General features: G+C 38.1%; 1 non-coding gene across 1 annotated transcript; it reads right to left on the bottom strand.

Moving 5' to 3' along the window:
- Positions 1–2,558: 2,558 nt before the first annotated feature.
- On the bottom strand, positions 2,559–2,662 carry LOC112793736 (small nucleolar RNA R71). Its single transcript, XR_003198434.1, has one exon. It is a non-coding gene; the product is annotated as a small nucleolar RNA R71 (small nucleolar RNA).
- Between the last annotated feature and the right edge of the window lie 3,535 nt (positions 2,663–6,197).

Genomic DNA, 6,197 nt, shown 5'->3' with positions numbered 1-6,197 from the left:
CCATTTTCACTGAGAGGATGGGATGTAGCCATTGTCAAGGGTGATGCCTCCAGACGATTAGCCATGCAGTGACAGCGCATAGGACCATTTTCCCGAGAGGATGAAAAGTAGCCATTGACGATGGTGATGCCCTACATACAGCTTGCCATGGAAAGGAGTAAGAAGAATTGGATGAATGTAATAAGAAAGTAGAGATTCAGGAGGAGCACAGCACCTCCACATGCCTATCTGAAATTCCCACTATTGATTTACATAAGTATTTCTATCCTATTTTATTTTCTGTTTATTATTAATTTTTGAACTCATCATAAACCATTTAATCTGCCTAACTGAGATTTACAAGGTGACCATAGCTTGCTTCATACCAACAATCTCTGTGGGATCGACCCTTACTCACGTAAGGTATTACTTGGATGACCCAATACACTTGCTGGTTAAGTTGAACGGAGTTGTGTCCACACATAGCCAAGAGCCACAATAATGATTCCATACAATAACAAAGAGTATTATATTGATTTGATCACAATTTCGTCCACCAAGTTTTTGGCACCATTGCCGGGGATTGTTCGAGTATGGACAACTGACGGTTCATCTTGTTGCTCAGATTAGGTAATTTTCTTTTCAAAAACTTTTTCAAAATTTTTCTTTTCTTTTTCATTTTTTTTTCAAACTTTATTTTCGAAAAATATAATAAAAATACAAAAAATCATAAAATCATAAAAACCAAAAATATTTTGTGTTCTTGTTTGAGTCTTGAGTCAATTTTTAAGTTTAGTGTCAATTGCATGTTTTTAAAATTTATGCATTAACTTTTTCGAAAATCTCATGCATTCATAATGTTCTTCATGATCTTCAAGTTGTTCTTGACTAGTCTTCTTGTTTGATCTTGATGATTTCTTGTTTTGTGTTGTTTGTTGTTTTTCATGTGCATCTTTACATTCATATTTTCCAAGCATTAAAAATTTCTAAGTTTGGTGTCTTGCATGTTTTCTTTGCATCAAAAATTTTTCAAAATTATGTTCTTGATGTTCATCATGATCTTCAAAGTGTTCTTGGTATTCATCTTGACATTCATAATGTTCTTGCATGCATTAAGTGTTTTGATCCAAAATTTTCATGTTTTGGGTCATATTTGTGTTTTTCTCTCTCATAATTAAAAATTCAAAAAAATCAAAAATATATCTTTTCCTTTTTTCTCTCCAAATTTTTGAAATTTTGGGTTGACTTGGTCAAAAAATTTTAAAATTAGTTGTTTCTTACAAGTCAAGTCAAAATTTCAATTTTAAAAATCTTATCTTTTTAAATTATTTTTCAAACTATTTTCAAAATCCTTTTCCTTATTTTTATATCATATTTTCGAAAATATGCTAACAATTAATGTGATTGGTTCAAAAATTTAAAGTTTGTTACTTTCTTGTTAAGAAAGGTTCAATCTTTAAATTCTAGAATCTTGTCTTGTAGTTTCTTGTTAGTTAAGTCATTTTAAAAATTAAATCTTTTTCAAAATGCCTTTTTCTTAAAAATCTTATCTTTTTATCTTATCTTTTTCAAAATTTTATTTTTTCAAAATTTGATTTCAAAATATCTTATCTAACTTCTTATCTTCTCATCTTTTCAAATTTAATTTTAATATCTTTTTTTTAACTAACTATTTGACTTTTTGTTTGTTTCTTATCTTTTTCAAAACCAACTAACTACCTATCCCTCTCTAATTTTCGAAAATACCTCTCTCTTTTTCAAAAATTCTTTTAATTGTTTTAAATTTTGATTTTAATCATATCTTATCTTTAATTTTCGGAAATCACCAACCACTTTTGCAAAATTATTTTCGAATTTCTCCCTATCTTTTCTTATTCTATTTAATTATTTATTTACTAACACTTCTCTTCACCTCTCTTCATCTAAAAATCCGAACCTATTCTCCTTCACTCTTCTCCCCTTTCTTCTCCTACTAACATAAAGGAATCTCTATACTGTGACATAGAGGATTCCTCTTCTTTTCTTGTTTTTGTCTCTTTCATATGAGCAGGAACAAGGACAAAAGCACTCTTGTTGAAGCTGATCCTGAACCTGAAAGGACTTTGAAGAGGAAACTAAGAGAAGCTAAATTACAACAATCCAGAAGTAACCTTTCAGAAATTTTTGAACAAGAGAAGGAGATGGCAGCCGAACCCAATAATGATAATGCAAGAAGGATGCTTGGTGACTTTACCAAACCAACGTCCAAATTTGATGGAAGAAGCATCTCCATTCCTACCATTGGAGCTAATAATTTTGAGCTTAAGCCTCAGCTAGTTGCTTTAATGCAACAGAACTGCAAGTTTTATGGACTTCCATCTGAAGATCCTTACCAGTTTTTAATTGAGTTCTTGCAGATTTGTGAGACTGTAAAGACGAATGGAGTAGATCCTGAAGTTTACAGGCTCATGCTTTTCCCTTTTGCTGTAAGAGACAGAGCTAGAATATGGTTGGATTCACAACCTAAGGATAGCCTGGACTCCTCGAAAAAGCTGGTCACGGCCTTTTTGGATAAATTCTTTCCTCCTCAAAAGCTGAGCAAGCTTAGAGTGGATGTTCAGACCTTCAAACAAAAAGATGGTGAATCCCTCTATGAAGCTTGGGAAAGATACAAGCAGTTGACCAAAAGATGTCCATCTGACATGTTTTCAGAATGGACCATATTAGATATATTCTATTATGGTCTATCTGAATTTTCGAAAATGTCATTGGACCATTCTGCAGGTGGATCCATTCACCTAAAGAAAACACCTGCAGAAGCTCAAGAACTTATTGACATGGTTGCAAATAACCAATTCATGTACACTTCTGAGAGGAATTCCGTGAATAATGGAATACCTCAGAAGAAAGGAGTTATTGAGATTGATGCTCTGAATGCCATATTAGCTCAGAACAAAGTGTTGACTCAGCAAGTCAACATGATCTCTCAAAGTCTGAATGGATGGCAAAATGCATCCAACAGTACTAAAGAGGCAGCTTCTGAAGTAGCTTATGATCCTGAGAACCCTGCAATAGCAGAGGTAAATTACATGGGTGAACCTTATGGAAACACCTATAATTCAACATGGAGAAATCATACAAATTTCTCATGGAAGGATCAACAAAAGCCTCAACAAGGCTTTAACAATGGTGGACGCAATAGGCTGAGCAATAGCAAGCCTTTTCCATCATCTTCTCAGCAACAGACAGAGAATTCTGAACAAAACACTTCTACTTTAGCCAATTTAGTCTCTGATATGTCAAAGGCCACTTTCAGTTTCATGAGTGAAACAAGATCCTCCATCAGAAATCTGGAGGCACAAGTGGGCCAGCTGAGTAAGAAAGTCATTGAAACTCCTTCCAGTATTCTCCCAAGCAATACAGAAGAGAATCCGAAAGGAGAGTGCAAGGTCGTTGATTTAATCAATATGGCCGAATGCACAAGGGAGGAGGAGGACAAAAATCCTAGTAAGGAGGACCTCCTGGGACGTCTCTCAAGCAAGAGGGAGTTTCCTATTAAGGATCCAAAGGAATCTGAGGCTCAAATAGAGACCTTAGAGATTCCATTAAATCTCCTTCTATCATTCATGAGCTCTGAAGACTATTCTTCCTCTGAAGAGGATGAAGATGTGACTGGAGAGCAAGTTGCTCAATATTTAGGAGCTATCATGAAGCTGAATGCCAAGTTGTTTGGTAATGAGACTTGGGAAAGTGAACCTCCCTTGCTCATTAGTGAACTAGATACTTGATTCAGCAAATTTTACCTCAAAAGAAACAAGATCCTGGCAAATTCTTAATACCTTGTACCATAGGCACATTGACCTTTGAAAAAGCTCTATGTGATCTGGGGTCAGGGATAAATCTTATGCCACTCTCTGTAATGGAGAAGCTGGGGATCATTGAGGTACAACCTGCCTTGTTCTCATTACAATTGGCAGACAAGTCATTAAGACAAGCTTATGGAATAGTAGAGGACGTGTTAGTAAAGGTTGAAGGCATTTACATCCCTGCTAATTTCATAATCTTAGACACTAGGAAGGAAGAGGATGAATGCATCATCCTTGGAAGATCTTTCCTAGCCACAACAGGAGCTGTGATAGATGTCAACAGAGGTGAATTAGTCCTTCAATTGAATGGGGACTACCTTGTGTTTAAGGCACATGGCCATCCCTCTGTGACAAAAGAGAGTGAGCACAAAGAGCTTCTCTCAGTTCAGAGTCAAGAAGAGCCCCCATAGTCTAACTCTAAGTTTGGTGTTGGGAGGCCACAACCAAACTCTAAGTTTGGTGTTAAGACCCCATATCCAAACTCTAAGTTTGGTGTTGGGATTATACAACATTGACCTGATCACCTTGTGTCCCATGAGAGCACAATGTCAAGCTATTGACATTAAAGAAGCGCTTGTTGGGAGGCAACCCAATTTTTATTTATCTAATTTTTATTTTATTTTATTGTTATTTTGTGTTTTATTAGGTACATGATCATGAGGAGTCACGAAAAAAATATAAAAATTAAAAACAGAATCAAAAATAGCAGAAGAAAAATCACACCCTGGAGGAAAGGCAGACTGGCATTCAACACCAGTAAGGAGCATCTGGCTGGCGTTCAACGCCAGAACAGAGCATGAATCTGGCGCTAAACGCTAGAAACAAGCAACATTCTGGCGTTTGAATGCCAGGAATGTGCCTTGAGAAAAGCTGGCGCTGAACGCCAGTAACAAGCATGGAACTGGCGTTCAACGCCAGAAACATGCTACACATGGGCGTTGAACGCCCAGAACATGCTTCACATGGGCGTTGAACGCCTAGAACATGCATCACCTCGGCGTTTAAATGCCAGAATGGTATGCAAAGGCATTTTTGCTTGCCTATTTGGTGCAGGGATGTAATTCCTTGACACCTCAGGATCTGTGGACCCCACAGGATCACCTCAGGATCTGTGGACCCCATAGGATCCCCACCTAACATATTCCCACCTTACCTTCTAATCCTATTTCACTCTTCCCCATGTCACACTTCCCATCAACTTCAATCTCTCTTCCCAATTACCCCCTTCACCACTCACATCCATCCACTCTTCCCCAAAAACCCACCTACCTTCAAAATTCAAAAACACTTTCCCACCCAAACCGACCCTAAAATGGCCGAAACCTACACTCCCCCTTCTCCTCCATATTTTCTTCTTCTTCTTCTTCTCTTCTTTCTTCTCTTGCTCGAGGGCGAGCAATATTTTAAGTTTGGTGTGGTAAAAGCATAAGCTTTTTGTTTTTCTATTACCATCAATGGCACCTAAGGCCGGAGAATCCTCTAGAAAAGGAAAAGGGAAGACAAAAGCTTCCACCTCCGAGTCATGGGAGATGGAAAGATTCATCTCCAAAAGCCATCAAGACCACTTCTATGATGTTGTGGCAAAGAAAAAGGTGATCCCTGAGGTCCCTTTCAAGCTCAAGAAAAATGAGTATCCGGAGATCCGACATGAGATCCGAAGAAGAGGTTGGGAAGTCTTAACCAACCCCATGCAGCAAGTCGGAATCTTAATGGTTCAAGAGTTCTATGCCAATGCATGGGTCACTAGGAACCATGATCAAAGTATGAACCCGAGTCCAAAGAATTATCTCACAATGGTTCGGGGGAAATACTTAGATTTTAGTCCGGAGAATGTAAGGTTGGCGTTCCACTTGTCCATGATGCAAGAAGATGTACGCGCCTACACTAGAAGGGTCAACTTTAATCAAAGGTTGGACCAAGTCCTAATGGACATATGTGTGGAAGGAGCTCAATGGAAGAGAGACTCCAAAGGCAAGCCAGTTCAACTAAGAAGACTGGACCTCAAGCCTGTGGCTAGAGGATGGTTGGAGTTCATTCAACGCTCTATCATTCCCACGAGCAACGGATCTGAAGTTACTGTGGATCAGGCTATCATGATTCATAGCATCATGATTGGAGAGGAAGTAGAAGTTCATGAAGTCATCTCCAATGAATTCTACAAAATAGCCAAAAGGCCCTCCACCATGGCAAGGCTAGCTTTTCCTCACCTTATTTGCCATCTATGTTACTCAGCTGGAGTTATCATAGAAGGAGACATCCCCATTGAAGAGGATAAGCCCATCACCAAGAAGAGGATGGAGCAAGCAAGAGAGATCCTCCACGGATCTCAAGAGAGGCATGAGGAAGCTCATCATCAAGAAATCCCTGAGATGC

The sequence above is a fragment of the Arachis hypogaea genome, chromosome 3, assembly GCF_003086295.3.
Source record: "Arachis hypogaea cultivar Tifrunner chromosome 3, arahy.Tifrunner.gnm2.J5K5, whole genome shotgun sequence".
Lineage (NCBI taxonomy): Eukaryota > Viridiplantae > Streptophyta > Magnoliopsida > Fabales > Fabaceae > Arachis > Arachis hypogaea.
This window is presented reverse-complemented; position numbering and strand designations above follow the sequence as displayed.